The 15,920-nt window shown below is 36.8% G+C and overlaps 1 non-coding gene and 1 pseudogene across 1 annotated transcript; both read right to left on the bottom strand.

Moving 5' to 3' along the window:
- Positions 1-9,431: 9,431 nt before the first annotated feature.
- Positions 9,432-9,558, bottom strand: LOC117064272. The gene has a single exon (XR_004429346.1). It is a non-coding gene; the product is annotated as a small nucleolar RNA SNORA25 (small nucleolar RNA).
- A 4,963-nt stretch (positions 9,559-14,521) lies between these two features.
- Positions 14,522-15,473, bottom strand: LOC117063823 (annotated as a pseudogene).
- Positions 15,474-15,920: the final 447 nt, after the last annotated feature.

The following is a 15,920-nucleotide window of genomic DNA, read 5'->3' as shown; positions in this document are numbered from 1 at the left end:
TTTTTTCTATTAAATTATGTATCTAACATTTATGGATTATTACCTCTGCCCTCTGCCAGACAATGGCATACATATATATGCTATTCATGTTTCCTGCATTCCCTGAACTATAATGTAATGTATTATATTATTATAGGATATATACACACACACACAAATTTCAATGATATAAAATAGAAAGTTTCAAATGCTGTAGAGAAGTATACACAGCAATACATTTGTGAGTGATTATAAATTATCTATTTCTGAGGATCCACTTTCATTATTGGGTTGTGTTTCTTTTAAATTTATTTTTAAATGTATACACAATAGCATTTTCACTGTTCAGGTCTATAAGTTTTGACAAATGCATAGTCATGCAAATGCCATCACAATCAAAATACAGAAGAGTTTGATCACCGTTGAAAAAGTTCCCTCCTGGTGGCCCTTTGAAGTCAAACGTTTAATCCCTGGAAATCCCTGATTTGCTTTCCTTCATTCTGTTTTTTAATCTCCAAGAAAGTCATAAAAATGGAGTCATAACATGTAGGTAACATGTAGCCTTTAGAATATGGCTTCTTTCATAGGGTCATGCATTTGAGATTCATGCATGTTATGTGTCTACCAATGACCGTTCCCCCTTTTAAATTGATGGGTGATACTCTCTACTTTATGTTGGTACTGGTTTCTTAATCCTTTTCCCAGTTGAGAGACGTTGAAGATGTTCCCAGGGTTTGTGAATTGTGAGAAATCTGCTATAAACATTCACCGTTAGGGGTGGGTGTGTGTGTGTGTGTGTGAACACAGATTTTTCAGTGTTCAAGTCTACTTTTGAACGAATATCTAGAAATAGGATTGCTGTGTTCATGGTGAATATATGTTTAACTTTGTGAGGAACTGACCAGTGTGTTCCAGATGGGCTGTGCCCTTTCACAGCCCTCCCAGTGATGCATGAGAGTTCTATTTACTGTGCAATCTGGTTAGTATTGGATACTGTCTGGATTTTGAAAAAATTTTAGCCATCCCCGTAAACATGTTTTTTTTCATTATAGCTTTAATTTATATTTTCTTAATGACTAATGATTTTCAGACTATTTTATATGTTTATTGTCATTTGCATCTTTGATGAAATGTCTACATCCTTGGAAAACTCACTTATTCATTAAGAAAGTAAATGTCGGCCGGGTGTGATGGCTCACGCCTGTAATCTCAGCACTTTGGGAGGCCGAGGAGGGTGGATCACTTGAGGTCAGGAGTCTGAGACCAGCCTGGCCAACATGGTGAAACCCTGTCTCTAGAAAAATACAAAAATTAGCTGGGTGTGGTGGTGGACGCCCGTAATCCCAGCTATTCGGGAGGCTGAGACAGGAGAATCGCTTGAACCCGGGAAGTGGAGATTGCAGTGCGCAGTGAATGCACCACTGCACTCCAGCCTGGGTGACAGAGCGAGACTCTGTCTCAAAAAAATAAAATAAATAAATGTTATGGGATTTTCAATACAGACAATCATGCCATCTGTGAATATAGACAGTTTTCTTTCTTTAAGATTTTTGCTCCTTTATTCCTTTGCCTTGCCTTATGGCAACTTGTTCGGACATCTAGTACAATGTCGAATGCAAATGTTATGTGTGAATGTCTTTCTCCTGTTCTTCATTTTAGACCATCCATTAAGTATGAGATTAGAATTTTTTGTAGATGCCTTTTGTTAGGTTAAGGAAGTTACCTTTATTCCTCCTAGTTTGCTTAAGTTTTAGAAATTATGATGAATGAATAATAAATTTTACCAAATACTTTTTTCATGTGTGGAGATGATTCTGTAGCCTTGTCTACTGTAATCTTTTTAAATGGCGAGTTACACTTCCTGATGTTCAAATGTTGAACTCGATACGCATTTTTGGAAGAAATCTCACTTGATGTGATGTACTCACCTTCTTATACATTGCTGTGTTTAATATTTGGTGGAGCATGTTTATATTCATGAGGGCTATTAGTTATAGGTTTCTTTTTATATAATTTTTTCCTGATTTGGGGTTAGGGCACTTCTGGCCTCATAAAAGAGTTGGAGTATTTTTTTTTTTAAGAGCCTGTGTAAAATTGGTATTCTTTCTTTCTGAAATATTTGGTAGAATTTGCCAGTGAAAGTATCTGGCCTTGAGGTTTCCTTGTCTAAAGGTTTTGCATTATAAGTTCAATTTCTTTAACAGGTCTAGGATGATTTAGATTATCGACTTCTTTTTCAGTGAGTTTTGGCATGGTGTGTCTTACTTTTCAGAAAACTTTTATTTTAGATTCAGGGGTACACAAGCGGGTTTGTTATAAAGGTAAACTTGTGTCACAGGGGTTTTTGTTCACTTTTATGACTGCGTAGTATTCCGTGGTGTATATGTACCATATTTTCTTTATCCATTCTACTACTGATGGGCATTTACGTTAAATCCATGTCTTTGCTATTACTGCAATGAACATACATGCGCTTGTATTTTTATGACAGAACAATTCGTATTCCTTTGGGTACATACCCAGTAATGGGATTGCTGGATTGAATAGTAGTTCTGTTTTTAGCTATTTGAGGAATTCCTACAATGCTTTCCACAATGGTTGAACTAATTTGCAATTAATTTATAACTAATTTACAATGAATTTACTAACTGTAAATTAGTTCAACCCACCAATAGTGGATAAATGTTCTCTTTTTGGTGCAACATTGCCAGCATCTGTTATTTTTGGACTGTTTAGTAATAGCCGTTCTTAATCGTGTGAGATGGTATCTCATTGTGGTTTTGATTTGCATTTCTCTAACGATCAGTGATGCTGAACTTCTTTTCATGTGCTTGTTGGCTGCTTTATGTCTTCATTTGAAAAGTGTTTGTTCATGTCCTTTGCCCACTTTTTAATGGGTTGTTAGTTTTTTTCTTGTAAATTTAAGTTCCTTATAGATGCTGAATATTAAAGCTTTGTCAGATACATAGTTTGTAAATATCTTCTCTCATTCTGTAGGTTTTTTTGTCACTCTGTTCATATTTTCTTATGCTGCAAAGAAGCTCTTAAGTTTAATTAGATCCCCTCTGTGAATTTGTGTTTTTATTGCAATTTCTTTTGGCGTCTTCATCATGAAATCTTTGCCAGTTCCTGTGTCCAGATTGATATTGCTTAGGTTGTTTTCCAGGATTTTTATAGTTTTGTGTTTTACATTTGAGTATTTAATCCATTTTTAGTTGATTTTTATATATGGTATGAGGAAGAGGTCACGTTTCAATCTTCTGCATGTGGCCATTGATCGTTTTTGTCAGTTTTATTGAAGATCAGATGATTGTACGTATACAGTCTTATTTCTGGACCCTCTACTCTGTTCCATTGGTCTATGTGTCTGTTTTTGTACTAGGACCATGGTATTCTGGTTATTGTGGCACTGTAGTGTAGTTTGAAGTCGGGTATCATGACACCTCCTGCCTTGTGCTTTTTGCTTGGATTACCCTGGCTATTTGGGTTCTTTTTTTGGTTCCATATGAATTTTAAAATAGTTTTTATCTAACAAAAAATTAGCTGGTCATGGTGGTACATGCCTGTAATCCAAGCTACTTGGGAGGCTGAGGTAGGAGAATCACTTGAACCTGGGAGGTGAAGGTTACAGTGAGTCGAGGTCACGCCACCATACCCGCAGCAACGAGAGCGAAACTCTGTCTCAAAAAAAAATACGTGTGTGTGTATATATATGTATAGTTCTTTTCTAGTTCTGTGAGGAATGTCATTAGTAGTTTGATAGGAATACCATTGAATCTGTAAATTGCTTTGGGCAGTATGGCCAGTTGAATCATATTGATTCTTCCTATCCATGAACATGAAATATCTTTCCATTTGTTTGTGTCATCTTTGATTTCTTTGAGCAATGTTTTGTAATTCTCATTGTAGAGACCGTTCACCTCCTTGGTTCACTGTATTCCTAGGAATTTTATTATTTTTGTGACTATGTGTCTTTTAATGTATTGTTCTAGTTTATCTAAGTTGTGAAATTTATGCAATCCATAATTTCTTTTGCAATCCATTTTATGTCTGTAGTGTTTGTAGAGATATTCTTTACTCATTTTTGATATTGTTAATTGACATCTCCCTTCTTTTTTGGTAATTTTAGCTAGAGGTTTATCATTTTTCTGATCTTAAATATTTTTAATGCTAAATACTAGTTGTACATATTTTAGGGGTATATGTGATATTTTTATGTACTCATATAATGTATAATAATAAAATCAAGGTAATTGGGATATCCATCACCTTAAACATTTATCTTTTCATCATGCTGGGAACATTTGAATGATTCTCTACCAGCTCTCTTGAAATACAAAATGGATTCTTGTTTACTATAGTCACTCTACTGATTTATTGAACACAAAAGCTTATTTCTTTTAACTATTTTCTTGTACCCACCAATCAACCTCTCTTTGTCTCCCCCCACCACCCTTCCCAGCCTCTGGTAACCACCGTTCTATTCTTTATGTTCCTGAGTTTCACTTTCTTAGCTTCCACATATGAGACAGAAAGTGCAATATTTGTCTTTCTGTGCTTGGCTTATTTCACCTAACATAATGGCCTCCAGCTCCATCTGTGTAGCTGCAAATAACAAGATTTCATTCTTTGTATGGCAGAATAGTATTCTATTTTGTATATCTGTCACATTTTCTGTATCCATTTATCCATGGATGGGCACTTAGGCTGACTCCACATCTTGGGTATTGTGAATAGTGCTTTAACAAACATGGGAGGGCAGATATCTCTTCAATATGTGGATTTTCTTTCTTTTGGATATATTCCAAGTAATGGAGCTGCTGGATCATATAGTAGTTTTATTTTTAGGATTTTGAAGAATCTCCACACTGTTTTCCCTAATGGCTGTGCTAATTTACATTCCCAGCAATAGTGTACGAGGGTTCCCCTTTCTCCAAATCCTCATCAGCATCCATTACTCCTTGTCTTTGTAACAAAAACCATTTTCACTGAGTTGAGATAATATCTGCCATTGCTCAGCTCCTTCTCGAACATCAGTAATTCTTAGATTTGGCCTTTTCAGTTATTTTTTTTATGTGTTGTAGGTGTTCTTCATTCCTTTATATTCTTTTCTCTTTTATCCTCTCGGACTGTGTATTTTTCAATGGCCTATCTTTGAACTAACTGATACTTTCCTCTGCTTGATCTGTTCTAACATTGAGAGCCTGTAATGAGATTTTCAGTTGAACAAATATATTTCTCAGTTTTGGAATTTGTGCTTGATTTTTATAAATTATTTCAATCTCTGCTGAAGTGAGGTAGCTTGATACCTCCAACTTTGTTCTTTTTGCTTAGGATTGTCTTGGCTATAAGGGCTCTTGTTGGGTTCCACATGAAATTTAAAGTAGTTCTTTCTAATTCTGTGAAGAAAGTCAATGGTAGCTTGATGGGGATAGCATTGAATCTATGAATTGCTTTGGGCAGTATGGCCATTTTCACGATATTGATTCTTCCTATCCATGAGCATGGAATGTTTTTCCATTTGTTTGTGTCCTCTCTTATTTCCTTGAGCAGTGGTTTGTAGTTCTCAAAGAGGTCCTTCACATCCCTTGTAAGTTGTACTCCTAGATATTTTATTCTTTTTGTAGCAATTGTGAATGGGAGTTCATTCATGATTTGGCTATTTTTGATGTATAGGAATGCTTGTGATTTTTGCACATTGATTTTGTATCCTGAGACTTTGCTGAAGTTGCTGATCAGCTTAAAAAGATTTGAGGTTGAGATGGTGGGGTTTTGTAAATATATAATCACATCATCTGCAAACAGAGACAATTTGACTTCCTCTCTTTCTATTCGAATACACTTTGTTTCTTTCTCTTGCCTGACTGCCCTGGCCAGAACTTCCAATACGATGTTGAACAGGAGTGGTGAGAGAGGGCATCTTTGTCTTGTGCCTGTTTTCAAAGGGAATGCTTCGAGCTTTTGCCCATGCAGCATGATACTGGCTGTGGGTTTGTCATAAATAGCTTTTGTTATTTTGAGATATGTTCCATCAATACCTAGTTTATGGAGAGTTTTTTGCATGAAGCGGCGTTGAATTTTATCAAAGGCCTTTTCTGCATCTATTGAGATAATCATGTAGTTTTTGTCACTGGTTCTGTGTATGTGATGGATTACGTTTATTTGCATATGTTGAACCAGTCTTGCATCCCAGGGATGAAGCTGACTTGATCGTGGTGGATAAGCTTTTTGATGTGCTGCTTAGATTCGGTTTGCCAGTATTTTGTGGAGGATTTTTGCATCGATGTTCATCAGGGATATTGGCCTGAAATTTTCTCTTTTTGTTGTGCCTGTGCCAGGTTTTGCTATCAGATAATGCTGGCTTCATAAAATGAGTTACGGAGGAGTCCCTCTTTTTCTATTGATTGGAATAGTTTCAGAAGGAATGGTACCAGCTCCTCTTTGTACCTCGGGTAGAATTCAGCTGTGAATCATCTGGTCCTGGGTTTTTTTTGGTTGGTAAGCTATTAATTACTGCCTCAATTTCAGAACTTGTTATTGGTCTATTCAGGTATTCAACTTCTTCCTGGTTTAGTCTTGGAAGGGTGTATGTGTCCAGGAATTTATCAATTTCTTCTAGATTTTCTAGTTTATTTGCCTAGAGGTGTTTATAGTATTCTCTGATAGTAGTTGACATTTCTGTGGGATCAGTGGTGATATCCCCTTTATCAGTTTTTATTGTGTCTATTTGATTCTTCTCTTGTTTCTTCTGTATTAGTCTGGCTGGTGGTCTATCTATTTTGTTAATCTTTTCAAAAAACCAACTCCTCAATTCATGGATTTTTTGAAGGGCTTTTTTGTGTCTCCTTTAGTTCTGCTCTGATCTTAGTTATTTCTTGTCTTCTGCTAGCTTTTGAATTTGTTTGCTCTTGCTTCTCTAGTTCTTTTAATTGTGATGTTAGGGTGTCAATTTTAGGTTTTTCCTCCTTTCTCCTGTGGGAACTTAGTGCTATAAATTTCCCTGTCAACACTGCTTTAGCTGTGTCCCAGAGATTCTGGTACGTTGTGTCTTTGTTCTCACTGGTTTCAAAGAACTTATTTATTTCTGTCTTAATTTCATTATTTACCCAGTAGTTATTCAGGAGCAGGTTGTTCAGTTTTCATGTAGTTGTGCAGTTCTGAGTGAGTTTCTTAATCCGGAGTTTTAATTTGATTGCACTGTGGTCTGAGAGAATGTTTGTTATGATTTCCATTCTTTTGCATTTGCTGAGGCGTGTTTTACTTCCAATTATGTGGTCAATTGTAGAATAACTGTGCTGTGGTGCTGAGAAGAATGTATATTCTGTTGATGTGGGTGGAGAGTGCTGTAGATGTCCATTAGGTCTGCTTTGTCTAGAGCTGAGTTCAAGTCCTGAATATCCTTGTTAATTTTCTGTCTCATTGATCTGTCTAATAGTGACAGTGGGGTGTTAAAGTCTCCTACGATTATTGTATGGGAGTCTAGGTCTCTCTGTAGGTCTTTAAGAACTTGCTTTATGAACATGGTATGTAGACCAATGGAACAGAACAGAGGCCTCAGAAATAATGCCACATATCTGCAACCATCTGATCTTTGACAAACCTGACAAAAACAAGCAATGGGAAAAGGATTTCCTGCTTAATAAATGGTGTTGGGAAAACTGGCTAGCCATATGTGCAAAACTGAAACTGGCCCTCTTCCTTATACCTTATACAAAAATTAACTCAAGATGGATTAAAGACTTCAATGTAAGTCCTAAAACCATAAAAACCCTAGAAGAAAACCAAGACAATACCATTCAGGTCATAGGCAGGGGCAAAGACTTCATGACTAAAATGCCAAAAGCAATGGCAACAAAAGCCAAAATGGACACATGGGATCTAATTAAACTAAAGAGCTTCTGCACAGCAAAAGAAACTACCACCAGAGTGAATAGACAACCTACAGAATGGGAGAATATTTTTGCAATCGATTCATGTGACAAAGGGCTAATACCCAGAATCTACAAGGAACTTAAACAAATTTACAAGAAAAAACCAAGCCAATCAAAAAGTGGACAAAGGATATGAATAGACCTCAAAAGAAGATATTTATGCAGCCAACAAACATGAAAAAAAGCTCCTCATCACTGGTCATTAGAGAAATGCAAATCAAAACCACAGTGAGATACCAACTCATGCCAGTTAGAATGGCGATCATTAAAAAGTCAGGAAACAACAGATGCTGGAGAGGATGTGGAGAAATAGAATGCTTTTACACTGTTGGTGGGAGTGTAAATTAGTTCAACCATTGTGGAAGACAGTGTGGTAATTCCTCAAAGATCGAGAACCAGAAATACCGTTTGACCCCCTAATCCCATTACTGGGTATATACCCAAAGGTTTAGAAATCATTCTATAAAGACACAAGCACACATATGTTTACTGGAGTACTATTTGCAATAGCAAAGACTTGGAACCAACCCAAATGCCCATCAATGATAGACTGGATAAAGAAAATGTGGCACATATACACCATGGAACAGCATGCAGCCATAAAAAAGAATGAGTTAATGTCCTTTGCAGGGACATGGATGAAGCTGGAACCCATCATTCTCAGCAAATTAACACAGGAACAGAAAACCAAACATTGCATGTTCTATCTCGTAAGTGGGAGTTGAACAATGAGAACACATGGACACAGGGAGGGGAACATCACACACCGGGGCCTTTTGGTGGTTGGGGGGCTAGGAGAGGGATACTATTAGGAGAAATATCTAATGTAGGTGACGGGTTGATGGTTGCAGCAAACCACAGTGGCACCTGTGTACCTATGCAACAAACCTGCATGTTCTGCACATCTATCACAGAACTTAAAGTATAAAAAAAGTGAAAAAAATTTCAATCTCTTTGTTGTTTTTATCTAATACATTTCTGAGTTGCTTTTCCATGTTATTTTGAAGATCACTGAGTTTTCTTAAAACTGCTATTTTGAATTATTGATCAGAGAGCTCATCTACTCCCGTCTAGTTAGGGTCAGTCACTGGCAACTTAATCTGTCTGTTTGGGGAGGTCCTGGTTTCCTGTTTGCTATTGTTTCCTGTGGATGTACATCTGGTTTTGCGGTGAAAAATTAGCTCTTTATTTGTTTTCTCTGCCTGGCTTGTTTTGATTTTTATTGGGTATGTTTGTTCAGAGATTTCTTTGTGATATACCTGTCTTTTTTGCTAGGTCACTGCCTCTTCTTGGTCTTTTTAAAGAATCAGCTTTTGGTTTCATCAATTTTTTTCCATTGTTTTTCTGTTTCAAATTTTATTGATTTTGGTTCTTATCTTTATTATTTAATCCTTCTGCTTACTGTGGGTCTATTTCTTTTTTCCTTTAAAAAAAAGAAAATCTACTTAAACTTTGAGAAGTGTATTTACTTTTCCACATCAACAATTATGGATTATCATGTCATAATTATAAATGGCTAAGTCTTATACTTCCTCAGGAAAATATTGCACTATTCAGTGCTACGGATCCTATAGAGAATTTCAATCTTTGGTCATAGTGTTAATAGCTCTTGGCTTCACAGCCCCATGAGCCCTCATTGAAATGTCCTTTATTTTTTCTAGTTTCTTAAAGTGGAAACTATATGATTGAGTTTAGACCTTTTAATTTTCTAATTAAATGTTTAATGCTTAAGTTTCCCTGTAAGCACTATTTTAGCAAGGATTTTTCATGTGTTATATCACCATTTCATTCAGTTTAAAAAATATTTTTCAAAAATTTCTGTCAATCTGTTGTTTGGCCCCTTGGTTATTTGAAAGTGTGCTTTTGATTTCCAGGTACTTGGAGATTTAAAAATGTGTCATCTGGGTTTTTTTTAACTTTTAGTTCTAATAGTTTTTCCTTCATGTAGTTTGGAGCTCTGTTAGGTGTATGCTCATTTAAGACTCTTATGTTTTCTTGATTACTTTATCCTTTTTCTGTATAAAATAACTTATTTACATAATTTATATATATACATATATATATATATATAAAACACAACTGCTTTCTTTAGAACAAGAAAATTTATAAATGACATGATTTTTTTTTTTTGTCAAAGACTTCTTCAAGCAAAAGAGAGTACACATGGGCACTTTTGTTTCAAATAACATGATGGTGAACAATAGATATTAATATTTTTGTCATGCCTCAACCATTTACCAACAATTAGGCGTCAAATGCTCAGGTTGATCACTTGCTAAAACATAAGTGTTTAGGAGAAAAAGTCGAGAAAAGATGAAAACCATTAATCAGCCTGTCTCTGTAGACTCTACCTCTGCGGACAGCGCACAGCTGCAGTCCATTAGGGGAAAGAGCGGGGCCGTTGCAGACGCGAATGACTCTGTCTGACAGCTTTGGGGAGAGCCGTGGATCTCCTAACGCGGAGGTTGAGATCTGAGAACGGACAGACTGCCTGCTCAGGTGGGTCCCTGACCCCTGAGTAGCCTAGCTGGGAGACATCCCCCACTAGGGGCAGTCTGACACCCCACACCTCACAGGGTGGAGTCACCCCTGAGAGGAAACTTCCAAAGAAAGAATCAGACAGGTACACTCGCTGTTCAGCAATATTCTATCTTCGGCAACCTCTGCTGCTGACACCGGAAAACAGGGTCTGGAGTGGACCTCAAGCAATCTCCAACAGACCAACAGACAGTCCTTTTGACTGTCAGACGGAAAACTATCAAACAGGAAGGACACCTATACCAAAACCCCATCAGTACGTCACCATCATCAAAGACCAGAGACAGATAAAACCACAAAGATGGGGAAGCAGGGCAGAAAAGCTGGAAATTCAAAAAATAAGAGCGCATCTCCCCCTGCAAAGGAGCGCAGCCCATCGCCAGCAACGGATCAAAGCTGGTCAGAGAATGGCTTTGACGATGAGAGAAGAAGGCTTCAGTCCATCAAACCTCTCAGAGCTAAAGGAGGAATTACGTACCCAGCGCAAATAAACTAAAAATCTTGAAAAAAAGTGGAAGAATTGACAGCTAGACTAATTAATGCAGAGAAGATCATAAACGAAATGACAGAGATGAAAACCATGACACGAGAAATACGTGACAAATGCACAAGCTTCAGTAACCGACTCGATCAACTGGAAGAAAGAGTATCAGCGATTGAGGATCAAATGAATGAAATGAAGCAAGAAGAGAAACCAAAAGAAAAAAGAAGAAAAAGAAATGAACAAAGCCTGCAAGAAGTATGGGATTATGTAAAAAGACCAAATCTACGTCTGATTGGGGTGCCTGAAAGTGAGGGGGAAAATGGAACCAAGTTGGAAAACACTCTTCAGGATATCATCCAGGAGAACTTCCCCAACCTAGTAGGGCAGGCCAACATTCAAATTCAGGAAATACAGAGAACGCCACAAAGATACTCCTCCAGAAGAGCAACTCCAAGACACATAATTGCCAGATTCACCAAAGTTGAAATGAAGGAAAAAATCTTAAGGGCAGCCAGAGAGAAAGGTCGGTTACCCACAAAGGGAAGCCCATCAGACTAACAGCAGACCTCTCGGCAGAAACTCTACAAGCCAGAAGAGAGTGGGGGCCAATATTCAACGTTCTTAAAGAAAAGAATTTTCAACCCAGAATTTCATATCCAGCCAAACTAAGCTTCATCAGTGAAGGAGAAATAAAATCCTTTACAGATAAGCAAATGCTTAGAGATTTTGTCACCACCAGGCCTGCCTTACAAGAGACCCTGAAGGAAGCCCTAAACATGGAAAGGAACAACCGGTACCAGCCATTGCAAAAACATGCCAAAATGTAAAGAAAACCATTAATCATATCTTCTTTAAGATTTATGAAATAAATTCTTTGCAACATCTTCTTTACATGAATCAGGCCTAACATAGTTCTTGTCACCATGTAAGGTAAATACACTGATTAACTTTCTCTTTTCCAAAATTAGGTTTAAGGATATAATTGTAGGATAATTTAGCTGGCTGACTTGATTCTCTAATACAGTGAGTCCCTGTATTCTTTATATAGCAAGAAATTCTATCTTCCATAAAACTTGCTTATCATATATTAAAAAGAGACAGTTGTTAAAGTTAAAAATTATTATTACACAAGGATAAATAATAGTTTAATCATGGCGATCTAACTCCCAAACTAACGTTAAGAGAATGAAATCTTTTCAGAATATGAGTTTTAAAAACTTACAAAAACAGGGTATTAAAATAGCAATGTGATTTACTACCATGATTTCTCTGACATATTAATCACGAAATAAATGCCTACTTGTAGACAGTTTCCACTCAGAATTATATAGCCTCCTCTCTGACAAAATAAGCCATAAATTTCACTAAAAGACAATGAGAAAGAAGTGCTCTAATAGCAGTAGTTTCAATAAATTAGCATTACTGTTATACCTGCTGAGACATAATTCTCTTCTATTAAGGAATTTAAAAACTGGCCACCATTTTTTCAATATACAAACTTAATTATCTAGACTCTAAAATATCTTCCCAATTGAAATACTGATCATTACATAATACAATGAACACAGTTCTAACTTTTAGGCACAACTCATGACTTCAGTGACAAATAACTCATACATACAGACATCAGCACCTTAGGGTAAGAAAATTTGGGGTCTAATATAGCAGTCAAACTGAAAGGCCAATCCAGCAACAGTCCTTCATTCAAGTACTGCCTATGGCTTCTTTCACACTGAAATTGCAGAGCTGAGTAGCTGCCAGACAGACCCTCTGGCCTGCAAACCCAAAATAGTTTGCAGAAAGTTTCCAACTCCTGAGATAATATATTATCAATCCAAGAGGCTTTTCAAATAAAATCAGAGTAAATTTGCCGTTTGAGGAGTCTAATGGGAACCACTACAGATCTGCTTGAGTAGGTCATAGAATTACACGTGTCAATCATCAAATCTTGAAATTAAAACCTTAAATTCATATTGATGATAATCACTAACTTTATTTTTATTTATTTTTATTATTATACTTTAAATTCTAGGGTGCATGTGCACAATGGGCAGGTTTGTTACATATGTATACATGTGCCATGTTGGTGTGCTGCACCCATTAACTCGTCATGTACATTAGGTATTTCTTCTAATGCTATCCCTACCGCCTACCCCCACCCCATGTCAGGCCCCGCTGTGTGATGTTCCCCACCCTGTGTCCAAGTGTTCTCATTGTTCAATTCCCACCTATGACTGAGAACATGCGGAAAGTCTTATTTTCTATTTTTAACATCATGATTGTGTTCCATGCTTAAAGATCTGTTTCTTGAGAATTTAATGGTAAAAAAACTATGAAGAAATTGGCTTTTTAAAAACTAATATATGTCTGTGTGTGTACAAAGGAGATTGCGTTTTGTATGAAAATTTGTCTCATAAAGTTGAGTTTCCCCTACCCTCATGAAAATCCTGAGAATATCCCAGAAATAAGAAAAACAGAAAAATTCACAATACAAAGTCAATATACTAAATTGAAGGAAAAAAGATTTTCCAAACATACCCTTTTATAACTGAAACATATCCTTTTATAACTAAAAGCCAAACATTTTTAGTTATATCATTTTAAATATTTTTAAGTATCATTTTAAATATATTTAAAATTAAAGAGAAAAAGGAGACAAACATAAAATTGTTAATGCCTTCTTTATAATCTGAGGGGTGAAAATAGCTAAAACTGAATATCCTTTTAAATAAAAAATGTAAAAATAAATAAAGTCTTAACTATATGTTCTAAGAAATGCCTTGTTAGGTGATCTTGTGTGGAACAACGCTGAGTGTACTTACAAACACTGAGATGTACAGACTGCTGCACACCCTACAGACCGAGGCTATGTGGCATAGCCTATCTCTCCTTCGCTCCTTGGCTACAAACCTCTATAGTGTGTTACTGTGTTGAATACTGTAGGCAGCTGTAACGCAATAGTGAGTATCTGTGGATCTAAACAGGTCTAAACATGAAAGAGCAACGCACTATGTTATGATGGCTATAATGTCACTAGATGATAGGAATTTTTTATCTCCATTTTAATTGTATGGGACCACTGTCATATATGTGGTCTGTCATTGACTTAAACATCTTGTGAAAAATGACTGTACTTAGAAGCAACTGAAAAGGCTTCATCCTTCATCTTCCTCTAAAAATAAAAATAAAAAAATATTCACAAAAGAAGTTTCTAAACGTTAAATATACAATCAACCCCCAAATCTGTCTGCAATGCAGTTCATACAGAGACATATATCCACAACATTCCCAAATGTCCATGTGTGCTTAGCACAGGAAGAGTCAAATTGTAAATAAGAGTTGTTATTTCTGTCTGAAAAAGCAGTCTTAATTGCTTGATATTTGCAAAATGGTAAATCAATCAGAATGAAAGGAACCTCAGGAATGTTTTCCACTGATTACGAAAGCTTCAAATCAAGCTCATTAAATATTCAAAATCAACCTAAAGAAAAATAGACATCCCTGTTTTGCTCTAAATACTGTTTTGTTGATGTAATTGACTCTGGAAATCCTAGACTTAATTTAAAAAAGAAAAAGATAAAAGATTGTTTTATTCTGTTTCATCCACTTCAATGAAGACATCATTGAAGAAATATTCAGAGACCGTGGTTGGCTTCCTTTCAGGGGCCTGCTTATTGCCACTTTTGTGTCCTCCTTTCAGTAAGGGCTGATCACAAAAAACCTGAGTTGATGAGCTGCTAATATTCTCAGATTGAGTATTAATAACACTTGGAGATGCAAGCGGATCAGAGGACTCTTGCTTCTTTTTCTGGCTTTCATTGGATGGATTGGATCTTTTCAGATTCTGTCTTAATGCAGGTATAAGAGGCTTTAGGCATTTCTTACTATAGACCCGAGTAGGTCCATCAGATTCCAAACTATTCTTCGAACACATGAAAGATAAAACATCCCAGGGGTCTTCTGCCAGGTCTGGATAGTGGGGCTTTTGAAGATGATGTTCTGCTGTCCATTTGCTCAGACTTAGGAGCAGCGTCACTTCTTTCTTCCTTACCAGACACAATCATTTCATTCTGAGGTAACTGAGGCACATTCTTGTCTATGCGTGTATCAGGAGATCTAGATCCTGTACTCCAAAAAGTTGGTTCAACTTGCTCTTTTTGAGGTTCTGGAGTTGTCAATGTGCTTCCTGAGGTCGGAAAAATATCTTGTCCCTTGCGAGACTGCCCTGTTTCCTCAAAAACATTTGTTAATTCCTTTGAGTGCACCTCAGAGGTCTATGCTTGACAATCATCTCTTAAAGTGAGTGAACAGTTTTTGGCAGGAGGAACGTGGTCATTTTCATCAAGCCTGCAATGAAATCTCTTCCTAGATACAAGATCCAAATTATCAGGAAGCTTTTTAGAATCACCTCTTTCAAAAACAGATAAACCCATGTCATCTTGACCAACTGAAGTTGCTGGGAAACAAATACTCATGCCACCCCTTTCTTCAGTATTCACGGATTTGACCAATACGGGAGCTGGCAGTGAAGGGTTTGGCATTAACTGTGCGGTGGCTTCAGTTATTTCTTCTACTCTCCATTAGTTTAATGGAAAAAGGAGATTGGTTGGGATTTCCACCGGAGTTAAAATAAATGCTTGTTCATCTTCTCCATCTTGAGGTACATTAGCAACTGGATTCACTGTTAGGTCTTGAGGACTGATTATATTTTCTTGTTGGACTTCTGGAATACTTATTGGTGTTTACCCTGGCACAGGAAGTGTAAGCACATTGTCTCCTTTAGAGTCCTTTATCTGGGGCTTTTCAAAAGAATTTTCACCATGACCCCTCTCCAAACCAAGTGTGCAGGGCCGTGTCTCAGAGGAAGCAATTGGAGCAACTGACAACACGTGAGCCTCTTGAGAGCTCTCTTCTTGATTTTCATTTCTCTCAGTTAGGTTTACTTCTTGAGAAATCCTGGTCCCTTGGATACCACATATGCATGCCGA

Source organism: Trachypithecus francoisi, unplaced genomic scaffold (assembly GCF_009764315.1).
Source record: "Trachypithecus francoisi isolate TF-2019V2 unplaced genomic scaffold, Tfra_2.0 Lachesis_group19, whole genome shotgun sequence".
NCBI classification, from domain to species: Eukaryota; Metazoa; Chordata; class Mammalia; order Primates; family Cercopithecidae; genus Trachypithecus; species Trachypithecus francoisi.
Note: the sequence above shows the minus strand (reverse complement) of the source record. Positions and strands in the feature narration are given on the sequence as shown.